This window comes from Elephas maximus, chromosome 26 (genome assembly GCF_024166365.1).
Source record: "Elephas maximus indicus isolate mEleMax1 chromosome 26, mEleMax1 primary haplotype, whole genome shotgun sequence".
NCBI lineage: Eukaryota > Metazoa > Chordata > Mammalia > Proboscidea > Elephantidae > Elephas > Elephas maximus.
The window spans coordinates 31132693-31151839 of record NC_064844.1 but is presented as its reverse complement, the minus strand read 5'-3'; the positions used below and the strand labels follow the sequence as shown (position 1 = coordinate 31151839).

The following is a 19147-nucleotide window of genomic DNA, read 5'->3' as shown; positions in this document are numbered from 1 at the left end:
TTCTTTAGAATAGACCACAAACATCAAAATATTACAAAGCATATTCTCTGACTACAAAGCCATAAAAGTAAAATCGATAACAGAAAACCAGGGAAAAGAAATCAAGGTTGTGGGAACTAAACAACTTTGCACAAAAACTACTGGTTTATAGAAGAAATTAAGGACGGAATAAAGAAATTCATAGAATCCAATGAGAATGAAAACATTTCCTACCAGAACCTTTGGGATACAGCTAAAGCAATATTTAGAGGTTAATTTATAGCACTAAATGCACATATCCAAAAAGAAGAAAGGGACAAAATCAAAGAATTACCTCTACAACTTGAACAAATAGAAAGACAGCAAAAAAAGAAAACCTCAGGCACCAGAAGAAAGCAAATAATAAAATGGAGAATTCAATGAAATAGAGAACAGAAAAACAATTGAAAGAATTAACAAGACCAAAAGCTGGTTCTTTGAAAAGATTAATCAAATCAATAAACCATTGGCCAACTGACAAAAGAAAAGCAGGAGAGGAAGGAAATAACCCAAATAAGAAATGAGATAGGCAGAATCACAATAGGTCCTACTGAAATTAAAAGAATCATATCAGATTACTGTGAAAAATTGTACTCTAAAAAAAATCTATAACAAAAGAAGAGATTGAAAAGGTAGTTTTAAAAGACTCCCAACAAAAAAATAGCCCTGATCTTGATGGCTTCACTGGGGATTTCTTCCAAACTTTCAGAGAAGAGTTAAAATCACTACTACGAAAGGTATTTTAGAGCATAGAAAAGGACGGAATACTCCCAAGCTCATTCTATGAATCCAGCGTAACCCCGATACCAAAACCAGGTAAATACACCACAAAATAACAAAATTGCAAACCAATATCCCTCTTGAACTTAGACGCAAAAATCCTCAACTACATTCTAGCCAATGGAATTCAACTACATATCAAAAAAAATAATTCACCAGGACCAAGTGGGATTCATACCAGGTATGCAGGAATGGTTACAAATGTGCAAAGGATGTGAACAGGCACTTCACTGAAGAAGAGCTTCAACCAGCTAATAGATATAAGAAGAAATGCTCACAATCACTAGCCATTACCAAAAAACAAACCAAACCCGGTGTTGTCAAGTCAATTTTAACTCATAGCGACCCTATAGCGACCAACTAGTCGTTAGAGAAATGCAAATCGAAACTACAATGAGATACCACCTCACCCCAACAAGGCAAGCATTAATCCACAAAACAAAAATAGTAAATGTTGGAGAGCTTGTGGAAAGACTGAAACACTTACACACTTCTGGTGGGAATGTAAAATGGTATAAACACTTTGGAAATCAATTTGGCACTTCCTTAAAAAGCTAAGAATAGAAGTATCATATGATCTAGAAATCCCACTCCTTGGAATATATCCAAAAGAAATAAAAGCCATCACAGGAACAGATATACGCACACCCATGTTCATTTCAATACTGGTCACAATAGCAAAAGGATGGAAACAACCTAGGTGCCCATCAAAGGAAGAATGGATAAACAAATCATGGTATATTCACACAATGGAATACTATGCAACAATAAAGAACAATGAGGAATCGGTCAAGCATCTCATAACATGGATGAATCTGGAAGACATTATACTTAGTGAAGTTAGTCAGTTGCAGAAGGAGAAATATTGTCTGAAACCACTAGTATAAGAACTCAAGATAAGGTTTAAACACAGAAGAAAACATTCTTTGATTGTTTCAAGGGTGGGAAGGAAGAGAGAGGTAATTAACTAGACAGTATGATCTTAGGTGAAGGGAAGGGCAATACACAATACAAGGGAAGTCAGCACAACTTTACTAAACCAAAAGCTAAGAAGTTTCTTGAGCACAACCAAACACTGTAAGGGACAGAGTAGTAGGGGTAGGGGTCTGGGAACTATGGTTTCGGGGAACATCTAGGTCAAATGGCATAACAAAGTTTATTAAGAAAATGTTCTGCATTCTACTTTGGTGAGTAGTGTCTGGGCTCTTAAAAGCTTGCCAGTGGCAATCTAAAACACATCAATTGGTCCCAACCCATCTGGAGCAAAAGAGAATGAAGAACGCCAAACACAAGGGAAATATTAGCCCAAGAGACAAAAGGGCAACATAAGCCAGAGACTCCATTAGCCTGAGACCAGAAGAACTAAATGGTGCCTGGCTACCACCAATGACCACCCTGACAGGGAACACAACAGAGAGTCCCAGGGGGAGCAGGAGAAAAGTGGGATGCAGAACTTGAATTCTAGTAAAAAGACCAGGCTTAATGGTCTGACTGAGATTAGCAGAATCCCAGGAGACATGGCTCCTGAACTCTCTGTTAACCCAGAACTAAAACCATTCTTGAAGTCAACTCTTCAGGCAAAGATTAGACTAGAGTATAAAACATAAACATAAAATAATACTCATGAAAAGTGTACTTCAAATAGATAGAAATACAAGAGACTAAATGGGCAGCTCCAGTCTGGAGGAGGGATGAGAAAGCAGAAAAGGATAGGAGCTGGGTGAACAGACACAGGAAACTCAGGGTGGAAAGGGGAAGTGTGCTGTTACAGCATAGGGATTGCAACTAGGGTCACATTACAATATGTGTATAAATTTTTGTATGAGAAACTAACTTGAGCTGTAAACTCTCACCTGCAGCACAATAAATAAATAAATAAATAAATCAGTAGAGGGAAGAAACACTTGACGAGGACCCAGGAGAGTTCCAAGCAGGAGCTTCCAGCTGTTCTCTCCCAGTTGATCATGAAAAACACTAAATCCTCCTAGTAACTATGTGTGACAATATGCACCAGACATTGCTCTCAGGGATGTTCACTCTAACTTTGGTTTTCAGAATTTCTATTGGGGGCCACTCATGTAGATATGGTTAAACTATGTGACTGACCTTAGTCTTCAGACCCTCCAGAGGTTGAGCTGATATCATGTGATACAAAGTCCCCACCATACAGAAGGGGCATTGTTAGCACAGATTATTCACTGTGCCCCAAAGCCCAAGATAAGCAAGGCACTTTTATCAGGGAAAACATTCTAAAGACTTGGAAATTACCTCCCAGGAACTAAGGGCAAGGGCCTCTTTTTGGGCAAGACTAATCCTTTACTGCACAAGGGTCAAAGTGGAAGTATACAGAATAAAAAAAAAAAAGATATGTTTACCATCTCATTTTCCCTACCAAGGATATTTAGGAGGAAACCAGGAGAATATGATTTGCTTTAATTGCTTTCCTATGTAGTGTTTTTTGGAAACCAACCATTGGGTTAAAATATACTTAGTCCTTATAATTATCTTACGTAAATTCAGAAATGTAAAACATTGTTCTGCATACTTTTCTTCTGCAGCAAATTGTTAAGGGATGCTGCAGGTTGATCATGCCATATAAACATAATAAAAAGGCCCACAATCATTTTTCAGTCATCCAGGAGTTTTTTTTATTATTATTTATTATGTTCTCAGCTCCCAGTAGCTTATCAGTCATCTAGACACTCCTTTGAAAAATCACCATGCAATGTTAGATTAGGTAAAACTCAAATCAGTCACCTTGAATTTTTCTTGTAGATTTCGTTGAAAAAAACACAGGTGCATTTTGGCAGAATCTTCAGTATATACCAGTTGTCACTGCAATGTACAATGCAGGGAAATTTGAGAATGGCTGTAAAGAAGGTAATAAATCCTGTATCACTAAAACTGGGGGGACAGAGTGTTCTGTGAAGAAGAAAATGAGATGGTGAGCTTCTCAAAGCAGAGACAATATATCAGGGACAACATATCATATGAATCTCTGTATCCATGATTTGTATGTAGAGACTGTTTAACAAATAAGTTAAAAACAAGAATATGCTACTTCATAGCAGGTGGTTGTATCTCATTCTGTGCTGAGACGAGGAAAACCAAACCAAACCTATTGTCGCAAGTCGATTCCGACTCCTGGCGGCCCTATAATGAACCTATAGGACATGGTAGAAGTGCCCCATAGGGTTTCCAAGGCTGTAATCTTTACAGAAGCAGACTGCATATCTTTCTCCTGAGGAGCAGCTGGTGGGTTCAAACCACTGACCTTTTGGTTAGCAGTTGAGTGCTTAACCACCACGCCACCAGGGATGTTCCCTAATGGGCCATGGGCGGGTGGGTCTCTCCATGGCTCTGGGAAAGGTGGCAGCAGCTCTCCTCCCTGGGTGGGGATTTCCATTCACTGAGAAGGGGCCAGAGGGAAGCACAGCAACAATGGCCTCAGCATAATTTGATTGTCTTTTTTGTGTTGCCAGAAATAAAGGAAATTTGTTTAAAATACTGACAGCAAGTTTCACTGCAAATAAGAAAATATCATTAGCAAAATGAGACATTAAATGAGAAGAACCACACTTCAGCATTTCATAACATCTGCTGGTAAGGACAGACAGGGCAAGATAAACACTCGCTTTAGTTTCTTCTGCTGCAGAGGTACCGTGGGCACCAGTGCCTTCTCCTCACAGTGGCACAAAACTCATCTTGGCAGCCACAACTGGTTTGGTTTGCCACTTTAAAAAACACAAGACTTAGCCTTGTGCTCGCTTCAGCAGCCCATATACTAAAATTGGAACAATACAGAGAAAATTATCATGGGCCCCCACAAGGATGACACCCATATCTGTGAAGCGTTTTCAACTGTAATAAGGAAAAATTCAACCAGATGAATTCTTATCAAGAAACTGAGTAATCAAACTTAATTTTTGTCCATGAAACAGAAATATGGGACAAATATCCAAACAAAACACCTTATCACACGCACACACACACGAAAATGCTTCAAGGGAAAAGGAAAGTCCAAGAGAAGAAATATCAGTTTCTAACAAAATGTATTCAAGGTAGTCTGAAACACTGAATGAAAAACATCGGTGAGAGGGTATGAGGAAGCCAGGATATCTATTATGTAGAAGTCATTCTTAATATACTTGAAATCTTTTTCACAGTGTGAGAGATCCCTGGGTGGCGCAAAAGTTTTTTGCTCATCTACTAACCTAAAGTTTAGCAATTCTAACCCACCCAGTGGCACCACAAAAGAAAGTCCTGAAATCTGCTTCTGTAAAAATTATAGCCAAGAAAACTTCATCAGAGCACTTCTACTCTGTAATACAAGGGTTCCTATGAGTTGGAATTGACTCAAAGGCAACAGGTGGAGTTTTTTTAAGTTTGGTTTTTTAAAGGAAGAAAGGGAGGGAGGGAGAGTTTAAAAAAAAAATATGTGGGACAATAAAACAATAGGTTTTTGCTACCCTCAGTCCTGCTGTTGTTGTTAGTTGCCTTTGAGTTGGTTCTAACTCATGGTGACTCTATGTGTCCTTTAGCTGACCTAATTTAAAAAAAAAATTTTTTTTAAGCCCCTCTTAAATGCATCCATGGGTCCTATCCTGATCCCCCATACCCTCTCATGTTTTAGAAGCTTCATCTACAATGTAAATGTCAGATGGAAGGGCTAGGGTCTAAACTTAAAATAATTATCTGCTTATTTTTATAGGTAAACAACTAGACTCTGAGGGAGAGAGCCAGATCCTGTTGTAGGAGCCAGGAAGGGGAGAGCACATCTGGAAAGTAGGCAAGATATATTCAGGGACCACACAGGGCTGGAGAGGCACTACTAAAATCAAGTGCATTAGAATCTGCTGAAAGAGAAAGGGGACATTGAATGGGAAAGGGAATGGGTACACGGGTAAAGAAAACATTTTATTTTCTTACCAGCTTCGCTTAGGGAAGTGTTCCATCACAAGACAGATTTTAAATTTTTCAGAACCTATTTCTTTCTCTGAAGCAGGGATGCCTGCAGTAGTATTTAGAATCGTAGTGTTGGTCCCAATCATTGAGGATACATAGACACTGTCAGTTCTGGCTCTAGTTAATGAAGCCAGGCTTGTCTCTTGTGTGAAATTCTGTCCTGCATTTTCAAATGTCAAAAGGGCTGGGCAAGAGTGGAAAGAGATGATAGAAAAGCTCAATATCAGCAGTCAGAACAAGACCAGGGGTTGACTGTGGAACAGATCACCAATTGATCATATGCAAGTTCAAGCTGAAACTGAAGAAAATCAGAGCAAGTCCATGAGAGCCAAAATATGATCTTGACTATATCCCATCTGAATTTAGAGACCATCTCAAGAATAGATTTGATGCATTGAACACTAATGATTGAAGACCAGAAGAGTTGTGGAATGACATCAAGGACACCATACATGAAGAAAGTAAGAGGTCATTGAAAAGAAAGAAAAGACCAAGATGGATGTCAGAGGAGACTCTGAAACTTGTTCTTCGATGTCAAGCAGCTAAGCAAAAGGAAGAAATGATGAAGTAAAAGAACTGAACAGAAGATTTCAAAGGGCACCTAGAGAAGACAAAGTATTAAAATGACACGTGGAAAGAACTGGAGATAGAAATCCAAAAGGGAAGAACAAGCTTGACGTTTCTTAAGCTAAAAGAATTCATGAAAAAATTCAAGCCTTGAGTTGTAATAGTGAAGGATTCTACGGGGAAAGTATTAAACGATGCAGGAAGCATCAAAAGAAGATGGAAGGAATACAGAGAGTCATTATACCAAAAAGAAATCGTTGATATTCAACTATTTCAAGTGGTAGCATATGATCAGGAACTGATGGTACTGAAGGAAGAAGTCAAGTTGCTCTGAATGCACTGGCAAAAAACAGGATCCAGGAATTGATGGAATATCAATTGAGATGTTTCAACAAACAGCAACACTGGAGGTGCTCACTTGTCTATGCCAAGAAATACAGAAGATAGCTTCCTGGACAACTGACTGGTACAGGTCCATATTTATGCCTATTCCCAAGAAAGGTGATCCAACTGAATGCAGAAATTATGGAACAATATCATTAATATCACATGCAAGCAAAACTTTGCCAGAGGTCATTCAAAAATGGCTGCAGCAGTATATCGACAGGAAACTGCCAGAAATTCAGGCTGATTTCAAAAGAGGACATGGAACCAGGAATATCATTGCTGATGTCAGATGGATCCTGGCTGAAGCAAAGAATACCAGAAGGATGTTTACCTGTGTTGTATTAACCATGCAAAGGCATTCGGCTGTGTGGATCATTAACAAATTATGGATAACACTGTGAAGAATGGGAATTCCAGAACATTTAAATTGTGCTCATGAGGAACCTTTACATAGATCAAGAGGCAGTTGTTTGGATAATACAAGGGGGTACTGATTGGTTTAAAGTCAGGGAAGGCATGCGTCAGGATTGTATCCTTTCACCATACCTATTCAATCTGTATGCCGAGCAAATAATCTGAGAAGCTAGACTATAAGAAGAAGAATGGAGAGCATCAGGATTGAAGGAAGACTCATTAAAGACCTGTGTTATGCAGATGACACAACCTTGCTTGCTGAAAGTGAAGAGGACTTGAAGCACTTACTAATGAAGATCAAAGACCACCGCCTTCAGTATGGATTGCACTTCAACATAAAGAAAACAAAAATCCTCCCAACTAGACCAATAAGCAACATCATGATAAAGGGAGATAAGATTGAAGTTGTCAAGGATTTCATTTTACTTGGATCCACAATCAACAGCCATGGAAGCAGCAATCAAGAAATCAAATGACGCATTGCTTTGGGTAAATCTGCTTCAAAAGACCTCTTTAAAATGTTGAAAAGCAAAGATGTCACCTTGAAGACTAAGGTGCACCTGACCCAAGCCATGGTATTTTCAATCGCATCATATGCATGTGAAAGCTGGACAATGACTAAGGAAGACCAAAGAAGAATTGATACCTTTGAATTGAATATACCATGGACTGCCAAAAGAATGAACAAATCTGTCTTGAAAGAAGTACGACCAGAATGCTCCTTAGAAGCAAGGATGGCGAGACTGCGTCTTTGATACTTTGGACATGTTATCAGGAGGGATCAGTCCCTGGAGAAAGACATCACACTTGGCAAAAAAAAGCGTCAGCAGAAAAGAGGAAGACCCTCAGTGAGGTGGATTGACACAGTGGCTGCAACGGTGAGTTCAAGCATAACAACAATTGCAAGAATGGTGCAGGACCAGGCATTATTTCGTTCTGTCATGCGTACAGTTGCTATGACTCAGAACCGACTCCTCCGCATGTAACAACAAAGCGCTGGGTAGTAACAAAGTCCAGAATGAATAAATAAATTATTTCTGAACACACAAAAATAAATACAATTTCCAAAATATTTTGGAGCACACTCTGGAAAGACAATTTGAAATTAGTAGGAATTATTTTAGCTTCAAAAGTCTCATGTTTCACTTCAGAAATTAAAATCAGAAGCTTCTAAGACAACAGCTGTCACTTCTGAAAATAAAGCTTTAAAAGGGAAGTAGAGATTTACCTAAAGTTCACAGATTTCTCCTGCCATCTACCATAAAAAATGACACTAAGAGTTTCCAACGTTTGAATAGATGCTACTACCTACAACTTGGCTGAATTTTAGAATTAAAAAGCTAAAACAATTGATCTGTAAACAAACATATGCAAATCTGCATTATGACTAGAGGGAAATGATTACTTTTCTGAAAACTAAAAGAATGATTGCTATGATGCTCTGTTTATTTTGTTAAAATTTATCTAATATATTTCTTACCCACACTAATATTTTGATTAAAAAAATTTTTTTTTAATATTTTGATAGGCATCCATTAATTTTGACATCTTTCAAAATATTTCTATTAGACTTTCAGCCTGTTTGAAGGTACTAGAAATGTTGATATTAAGATACAGCAAATTTTGCTTGGTTTCAAGGAAGGACAAGGTTAATTTTTATTTAAAAGTTTTCCTGTTAATATTCATATTCATATGCCAAACTTCTTAGCACATTGGTCCTATCCTGATGCCCCAAACCCAGAGCATCTGCACATGGCATTTACTCATAAATGTTGGTTGAATAAGTCAGATGTTAGGTTCCATATCACATAAAATACTATTTTTTTAGGCTAGTGGCACCATAAATTAAAGTTTTAGTTTTTGTGACTATTAAATAAGATGTGGGACCTGTTTTTGAAAATTCTGTCACTTCAAAACTCGCAGAATAAAAGTTATTTGAAATTGTATTCCAAATAAACCAATGATAGAGGCAACGTCACCAAAGCTTATCTCTTTCAGAAGCCAAAACCAAACCAAACCCACTGCCGTCAAGTCGATTCTGACTCATACTGACCCTATAGGACAGAATAGAACTGCCCCATGGAGTTTCCAAGGAGTGCCTGGTGGATTCGAACTGCCAACCTCTTGGTTAGCAGCTGTAGCACTTAACCACTGTGCCACCAGTGTTTCTTCTTTCAGAAAGTAATGATATTATAATAATTTGGTCTGTTTTAAAGGAGTTCCTCTTTAAATGGGGTGAGTGTGTATGTGTATACGTTATAATGTCTGTTAAATAAGAAAAGAGTTATAGCTAAGCCCACCACTAGAGGGAAATTTTATATATACATTTGTTTCATAGATTCTAGCATTTAGCATGTGATTCAAAGTAATGAATGTAGCCCAAGGACAGAAGTCTCCTACACCAGAGTGTTTTTTTCTTCTTCTTCTTCATCTTGTTATGTCTGGTTTTTTCCTATGTTTTTGCCATTAATATAAGAAATAACAGAGTCTCTAGCAAAGTCTATTATATAAACATAATAACTTATATTTTCAAAGGAATATTTTTACTTCAAAATCATTGACAAATATTTATTGATACACTGTTGCAAGATCACTTTGTCCACTGAGTTGGCGCCATCTTTGGTGAAACACAAGGGCAATTTAATAGCATCTCAGCCCTGAGTGCGTTTAGGTTTCTAACGGTAAGGGAGAGCTGCAGCTGCTCAATTTTGCCTTCAGAGAGAGTTAAGGCAGACTTTCTCTTAGCTGTAAGAGCATTTCGAATTGTGTCTGGAGTTCTTTCAGGGCTTGAGTCTCCTCAGAAATTCCTCTATTAATTCAAATGTTTGCATAGTTGGTAATAATGTCTATTAAACTTCCTATAGTGGTTTACAACTATTTCCCCTTAATATTGCATTGGCACTTGACAGAACCGGCCTCATGGGTATGTAACCCGTGCAGTCGCACAAAGCCCCACACTCAGAAGAGCCTCATGCTTGGTTTACTGCTCTGCTGTCACCATCTTGAAACTCTTAATAAGTTTTGAATGAGAGGCCCTGCATTTTCATTTTGCAATGGGCCTTGAAAAGTATGTAGCCAGTCCTGGCACTTGGTAATAAGTCCAGAAAAACTTCTAGGGTCTAGATGAACCCAAAAAAAAAAAAAAAAAGCCAGTGCAAAGTCTCTGATACTTGGGCATATGTGTCCATTTAAACAAGGGGGATAAAGATAAAATATAGAACTGGAATTCTTCATGATGAGCACTACCAATTCTCCTCACTGAACACAAAGCAGTGTGGTCAGAGTGAGCTTTGTTAGAAATGTAGAATTCTCTTTGCAAGTACCTTTAGTATCTGTGCACTGAATGATACTAAGATTCTGTCTCTGGTCGGTTGGCAGAAGAAAATAACCTTACAGGTGAATGAAGGAAGAGAAGCAAGGTATTAGATGTAGCCACTATATGCTAAACACATTCCTGTCTACACAGAGAAACCTCCAGTCCACATACACTGAGGAAAATGAAGGTATAAAGACCTTTAAAATAATATCAACAATACTACAGATTCTTTCACATGCATGATCCACTTTGAGGTTTACTATAATGCTATAAGATTCGAAGTCCATGTGTCTGTCAGTTTGTTGTACATTGGGGCTTGCTTGTTGCTGTGATGCTGGAAGATATGCCAGCAGGGTCACCCATGGCAGACAGGTTTCAGCTGAGCTTCCAGACTAAGAAAGACTAGGAAGAAGGGCCTGGCAGTCTACTTCTGAAAAGAGTTAGTCAGTGAAAACTTTATGAATAGCAGTGGAAATTGTTTGATATAGTGGCTGAAGATGAGCCTCTCAGGTTGGAAGGCACTCAAAAGATGACTGGGGAAGAGCCACCTCCTCAAAGTAGAGTCGACCTTAATGACACAGTTGGAGTCAAGCTTTTGGGACCTTCATTTGCTGATGTGGCAAGACTCAAAATGAGAAGAAATAGCTAAAAACATCCATTAATAATCGGAACATGGAATGTCGAAGTATGAATCTAGGAAAACTGGAAGCCATTGACAGTGAAATGGAAAGCATAAACATGGATATCCTAGGCATTATTGAGGTTAAATGGACTAGTATTGACCATTGAATCAGACAGTCCTATGGTCTACTATGCTAGGAATAACAACTTGAAGAGGAATGGCATTGCATTCATTGCCAAGAAATTGAAGACTTTTACCAACTTCTGCAGCCTGAAATCAATCGAACATGCAAGCAAGATGCATTGATAATTGCTGGAGACTGGAATGCAAAAGTTGGAAACAAAGAAGAAGGATTGGTAGGTGAAAATATGGCCTTGGAGAAAGAAGTGATGACGGAGAGCACATGATAGAATTTTGCAAGGCTGACAACTTCTTCATTGCAAACACCTTTTTTCACCAAGAGACAGTGACTATACCTATGGACCTCTCCAGATGGAATATGCAAGAATCAAATCTACTACATCCATAGGAAGCGATGATTGAAAAGCTCAATATCATCAATCAGAACAAGGCCAGGGGCCAACTGTGGACAGACCATAAATTTCTCATATGCAAGTTCAAGTTGAAACTGAAGAAAATTAGAACAAGTTTATGAGAACTTGAGTATATCCCACTTGAATTTAGAGACCATCTCGAGGATAGATTTGACATGTGGAACACTAATGACTGAAGACTAGACAAATTGTGGAACGACATCAAGGACATCATACATGAAGAAAGCAAGAGGTCATTAAAAAGACAGGAAAGAAAGAAAATTCCAAACTGGATGTCAGAAGAGACTCTGAAATTTGCTCTTGAACGTCAAGTACGTAAAGCAAAAGGAAGGAATGGCGAAGTAAAGGACCTGAACAAACGATTTCAAAGGGCAGCTCAAGGACACAAAGTAAATGTATTATAATGACATGTGCAAAGACCTAGAGGAGGAAGACCATAAGGAAAGAAGGTGCTCTGCATTCCTCAAGTTGAAAGAACTGAAGAAAGAATTCAAGCCTTGAGTTGCAATACTGAAGGTTTCTATAGAGAAAATATTAAACCACTAAGGAAGCATCAAAAGAAGATTGACAGAATACACAGAGTCACTACACCAAAAAGAAATGGTCGATGTTCAGCCACTTCAGGAGGTACCATATGAGCAGGAACTAATGGTACTGAAGGAAGAAGTCCAAAATGCACTGAAGGCATTGGCAAAAAACAAGGCTCCAGGAATTGACAGAATACCAATGGAGATGTTTCAACAAACGGATGCAGAACTAGAAGTAATTACTTGTCTATTCCAAGAAACTTGGAATACGGCTAGCTGGCCAACCAACTGGAAGAGATCCATATTATTGCCTATTCCTAAGAAAGGTGATCCTACCAAATGTGGAAATTATTGAACAATATCATTACCATAACATGAAAGTAAAATTTTGCTGAACATCATTCAAAAGCAGCTGCAATGTTATATCCACAGGAAACTGCCAGAAATTCAAGCCCAATTCAGAAGAGGACCCAGAACCAGAGATATCACTGCTAATGTCAGATGGATCCTGGGTGAAAGCAGACAATACCAGAAAGATGTTTACCTGTGTTTTATTGATTATGCCAAGGCAGTCAGCTGTGTGGTTCATAACAAATTATGGATGACATTGAGAAGAATGGGAATTCCAAAACACTTAATTGTGCTTGTGCATAACCTGTACATAGATCAAGAGGCAGTCTTCAAACAAAACAAAGGGATATTGTGTGGGTTAAAGTCAGGAAAGGTGTGTGTCAGGGTTGTATTCTTTCACCATACCTATTCAATCAGTATGCTGAGCAAATAATCCAAGAAGCTGGACTATATGAAGAAGAATGGGGCATCAGGATTGAAGGAAGATTCATTAACAACCTGCATTATGCAGATGACACAACCTTGCTTGCTGAAAGTGAAGAGGACTTGAAGCACTTACTGATGAAAATCAAAGACCACAGTCTTCAGTATGGATTGCACCTCTACATAAAGAAAACAAAAATCCTCACAACTGGACCAGTAAGCAACATCATGATAAATGAAGAAAAGATTGAAGTTGTCAAGGATTTCATTTTACTTGGATCCACAATCAACACCCATGAAAGTAGCAGTCAAGAAATCAAAAGAAGCATTTCGTTGGACAAATCTGCTGCAAAGGACCTCTTCAAAGGGTTGAAAAGCAAAGATGTCACCTTGAAGACTAAGGTGTGACTGACCCAAGCCATGGTGTTTTCAATTGCCTCCTATGCATGTGAAAAGTGGATGATGAATAAGGAAGACCAAAGAAGAATTGGCACCTTAAATTGTGGTGTTGGAGAAGCATATTGAATATACCATGGACTGCCAAAAAAAGGAACAAATCTGTCTTGAGAGATGTACAACCAGAAAGCTCCTTAGAAGCAATAATGGCGAGACTTCATCTCACGTACTTTGGACATTTTGTCAGGAGAGATTGGTCCCTGAAGAAGGACATCTTGCTTGGTTAAGTAGAGGGTCAGCAAAAAAGAGGAAGACCTTCAATAAGTTGGGTTGACACACTGGCTGCAACAATGAACTGATGCATAATGAATGTGAGGATGGCCCAGGACTGAAACGGGCTGCTCAGCCATATCTTGAACAGTACCTGAGACATTTTTTTTTTCTTTATTCCTTTCTTCTTCCTTTTCTTTCCCTTCCCTAACCCGTCTCTGTCTCCATGTATGATTTTGCTGTTAGCCCCTCTACAGGTTAAATGTTAACCAGTGTTTCCCCTAGGACCATGGAAAACAAGTGATATAGATCTAAGCCTATCAAAGAAGATGAAGGATGGTGCCAGCCACTCCCTGCACTGATGGAATAATGGCAGGAAAAGATGAACATGGTTGAGATATGACCACCTAAACCAAACAGAAAGAGAATGCACATTCCACAGGTTCCTAAAACCTATGGCCCCTTTTCCCTTTAAAACCCTATCTGGTCTGCAGTTCCTGGAGACAGACAGTTTTAGGAGGAGATCATTCCCCTATGTCTCCAAATACTGGTATATCTAATAAATTGCTGCCCACCTCACCCCTGTCTCAAGAATTGGCTGTTTGTGGCAGGTGGCTCTAACTGGTGAAATTGCAGTAACAGGACCAGGCAGTGTTTTGTTTGGTTGTACGTAGGGTTGCTATGAGTCAGAACTGACTCAATGGCACCTAATAACAACAACATAAGATTCAGAGAAGCTGAGCAAACTATCAAAGGTCATGTAATGAGCAAGATGAGGTTAACCTCAAATAGGAGTACTCTAAATTAATGGGCAGTGACCTTTTCACTTGTCTGCCCGGCTTGTTACAAATCTTGGGTCCTTCAATAACAAGGTCTTGACAACATGCTTCCTATCCACATAATAGGGGTTTGAATGGAGTAGCTGAAATAATTTTTGCTTACTAAAGAATTCCAGGCCAGGACAAATCTGTGGTTTTTAGAAAGGGAACAGATTGTTAAATACCCTGCAGGACAAAAAGGGCAGAAAGGAGAGGCATGGAAAGGAAAACAATGAATATTGAAGTTGGAAGAAAACTTTATGGTCATTTTATCAATCTCCAGTGCTCCCCCAATCCATTTTGATGGAAAGGCCCACTCCATACCAAAAGGGAGAAGACTTTTCACTTTATAAACATTTGCAAAAGAGTACTTTATCTCAAAGTATGTTTCATTCTATTGTTGAGCAGTTCTCATTGCTTGAAAATCATTGCTTAAATTAAACCAAAGTTGATTCCCTGTTTATTTGAATAAAATATGGTCTCTGCTGTCAACTCTAGAGAGAAATGTAACCATAAACAAATAATGCCAATGCACATACCATAAAAATTGTAGCAAAGAAGTCCAGAAAACCAGTTTAGGAAATAAATAAATAAAAGCAGTTGGCAGAAAAACACATTGCCAGGATTGTTGGTGCTGTGGATTGAATGATGTTCCCCAAAATTATATGTTGAAGTTATAACCCCTGTACCTATAAATACGACCCTGTTTGGAAAAAGTGGTTTTCTTTTGTTATGTTAATGAGGTCATATCTGTGCAGGGTGGGTCATAAGCCTAAAAACTTCTAAGTGATATTTCATTAAAAAATAAAAATAATTGGTTGGGGAGGGGAAAGATAGATGCCATATGAGAACCTGTCTACAAGAAAAAGAATGCCAAGGATTACCATCAGACACCAGAAACTAGGAGGGGAGTCCCACAGAAAGAATCAACACAGCCAACACCCTGGTTTAAACTTTTAGCCCCCAGAACTGTGAGAAAATAAATTTCTATTGTTTAAAGCCACCCAGTTTTGGTATTCTGTTATAGCAAACTAAGACAGTTGAACACAGTTCCACATAAGACTTGCTCTTTGACATGGCACTGTGTTCATGGGCAAAATGGAGTAGAACAAAAGTTTTCTACTCCTCATTCACACAACATGTCTTCAAATGTTTAAAGACTGTCATATGTCCTCTCAGTCTTGTCCTTTTTAGACTAAATAACAAAACAATAATTCCTTAAGTATGGTGAGCTTCTTCCATAGCTGACAAAAAATATAAATATTCATGTTTGTATCCTTTCTATGATTATTCTTTAGTTTTTCAATGTCTCTAGTAATGTGGACCACAAGGTTTAAATCTACTTCATCACATGTAGTCTGCTCATTGCAGCAACAAAGAGACTTCATTCCCTATGACTGGGCATGTTCTCTCACCTTAAGCTTTCGTTACAGTTTGTGGCAGCAACATCACTACTTTATTGGCTTATGTGAAACCCGTAACTTAATTAGACAGATGCTGCTTAGGGGAGGTGTCACATACTAGTACACTCAAGAAAATAAAAGTGAAAATGTTCATGATCCCTTCTAGTTTTATCACTTTAATTTTGACCTGAATACAAGAATGTTGATTGTGTTGGTTAGTAAAGTAGCTCCTATCTATCTTCAATCCATTTCACTTAGAAATGTCACATTGTCTCCAATGTTTTTAAATTGAAAACAAAAAAAGAAAGGAAAAAGAAGATAAAGAAAAAATAATCATCATTATAAATTCAAGAACAGAGCTACGTGGTGTTCCACCAGAAGCTTACATCCCCACACCTTCAATGGAGCTTAATCAAAAATTAATCTTAAAATCACACTATTTTGTTCTTAACACTGTACAGAAGCTCCAACGACATCCTTGGGTTTTGATGTTCTTACAGTGAATCTACTACTACCTATGAAAAAAAGCCTCCTTGTAATTTCATCTAAAATGTGAATGAGGTGACCCAAAAGAACTAGATGGTGCCTGGCTACCACTACCAACCTCTCTGACAGGGATCTCAATAGAAGGTCCAGAACAGAGTTGAAGAAAATGTAGAACAAAATTTAAATACACAAGAAAAGACCAGATTTACTGGTCTGAAAGAGACTGGAGGAACCCCCGAGACTATGGTCCCTGGACACCCTGCTAACTTAAAAGTAAAGCCGGTCCCAAAGTCCACCTTTCAGCTAAATATTAGACAGGCCTATAAAACAATGACACATGTGAGGAACATGCTTCTTAGTTTAATCAAGTATATGAGATCAAATGGGCAACACCTGCTCAAAAGCAAAGACAAGAAGGCAGGAAATGACAAAAAACCTGGAAGAATGGTCAGGGTGAGCCCTGGGCATAAAGGGAAAGGGGAAGAGTGCTGACACATTGAGGGGATTGCAACCAATGTCACAAAATAATTTGTGTATAAATTTTTGAATGAGAAACTAATTTGTGCTGTAAACTTTCATCTAAAACACACATATACACACACACATGAAGAAATCTATTAAAGAAAAATGTGAATGAGGTGAGCTTGTCATTATCTACTGCGGTTGACTCCAGTGGAAGATTATAGAGATCATCGTATACATAAAAAAAAAAAAAAAATCCTCCCTGACTGTTTTATTATTTATAATTTTGCCAGAGTTGTTCAGATTGTTATTTTCTCAAATAACATCTTTTCTCACCTCATTTTGAAAATTAGAGTGTTTGCTTAATATCCCATTTTCTGATTGTGCTCTCTCGCTCCCATTTTCATAATTGTTCAAATTGTGACCCACATTTGCAATGTCTTTAGTATTCTGTTACATGCTTCTTCCTAACTTGATGGCTAGAAATCTTAAAATATTTTATCTCTTATTTGGCACTTCAAATACATCTCTAGTATAAAGATCATTTTTTTCTGACTCTAGAAGATGGAACTAAAATTAGATTTGAGTAGGAGTGCCTTTTCCTTTGGCTACTAGCATTTTGTCATTTTCTCATGCAGTGGGATTACCACTTTTTCTCTTTTGTATTATGGACATAGCTTAAAATATATATATTCCCTATGTTGGTACTTTTTTTTTTTAATTGGTACTTTTCCTGGAACTTCAACTCATTCTGGGATTTATATCCTAAAACAATTTCCTCTGAATCATGCCAGCTTTTAGTATTTATTTGTAATTTTGTGCTTCTCTTTCCATCTTCTGACAAAGATGTTCAAAATCTGAGATTGCCCACTAGTTTCTATAGTCCTTTAGTTGCCACAGATTGCATGTTTAGAATTTTCTCCTTTGAAACTCAATATTTCAAGAGTCATTCCCGGGGGCAGTTCCAGGTTTTATGGACTTGAAGCTGATAAAGTTAGAGGAGAGAGAATCCTCTTTAAGAAAAATGGCATGCCACATTTAACTTTGTCAAATTTTGAGGGCTGGGAAAGCAGTTCATTCAAGAGAGGGGCCTTTGAAGCTTGAGATTGATTAGCTTCATCCTAAGTTCACTTCTAAGTATGCTCTTTTAAAGCCTCTAGCCAAAGAATTAAGGAGCCCTGGTGGCTGGAAACCTGGTGGCACAGTGGTTAAAAGCTATGGCTGCTAACCAAAAGGTTGGCATTTTGAATCCACAAGGCACTACTTGGAAACCATATGGGGCAGTTCTAAGATGTCCTATAGGGTCGCTATCAGTTGTTTGTTTTGGTGACATAGTGGTTTTAAGTGCTCAGCTGTTACCCAAAAGGTTGGCTGTTGAAACCTCCAGCCACTCTGTGGGAGAAAGATGTGGCAGTTGGCTTCTGTAAAGATGACAGCCTTGGAGACCCTCTTGGGCAATTCTTCTCTGTCCTATAAGGTCTCTATGAGTCGGGATTGACTCAACTGCAACAGGTTTTTTGTTTGTTTGTTTGTTTTATCCAAAGAACTATAGCTGAATTTTGGCTGACGAATTTGCAAGAGGTTTCAAATAGTCTAGCATACATTATGCAACTTCTGTTCAACATAGTGGGCTGAGCTGATTCAAAACATCCCAACACACGTGTTAGGAAAAACTAGAATAAAATATTCTAAATTCATAGCTCATTTTGAAATTGACAAAAGAAAACTGTCCTGTGCCTGAGATGAGAGAAATCAAGTCAAGAACAGCTGAAACACCACCTAAGAGTTCTGGGAAGGAACATGGAAGATTGTTCCCCACTCAGGGTTCAAAATGTAAAAGGAGACACCCCAAAGTAACTGACTCTGTCCTTGAGAATAGAATCTAAATTCATACAAAAAACATATTTCAGGCAAAATTATAGAAATGTTTGAGATGAAAAATAAAGGAAACTTGTCCTGTAGCTGTGAGATGTGTGATATTTAGGCAGAAACACTCATGAGTCAGCTCTGTACATACGCTCCTGTAGCCCTGGACACAAGGCACCCCAGAGAAATTAGCTGTCCTTGAAATGAGATAAAATCAAAACTTATAAACCAACTGAGCATAGAAACCACAAAAACAAGATGTTAGTTATATAAAACAAATCAGAAAATTCAAAGCCCATGATGTTGAGAACACAGAATAATCTGAACGAAAAGTAAAATGTCCAAATGACTCAAATATGAATAGAAAACAAAGAGTAGTATGATTAAACACAAAAAACAAGATTATTGAAGAAAGAACCAAATGGCTATTCTAAAAATAATGTGTGTGTGTGTGTGTGTATGTTTCTGTGCATGCCTAAAAACTCAGTTTGAACAACCCAAGCAATAGGCTGATAAAATCAA

At 38.2% G+C, this 19147-nt stretch overlaps 1 non-coding gene across 1 annotated transcript; it reads left to right on the top strand.

The window, feature by feature from the left end:
* Positions 1–4558: 4558 nt before the first annotated feature.
* On the top strand, positions 4559–4664 carry LOC126068206 (U6 spliceosomal RNA). The gene has a single exon (XR_007515576.1). It is a non-coding gene; the product is annotated as a U6 spliceosomal RNA (small nuclear RNA).
* Positions 4665–19147: the final 14483 nt, after the last annotated feature.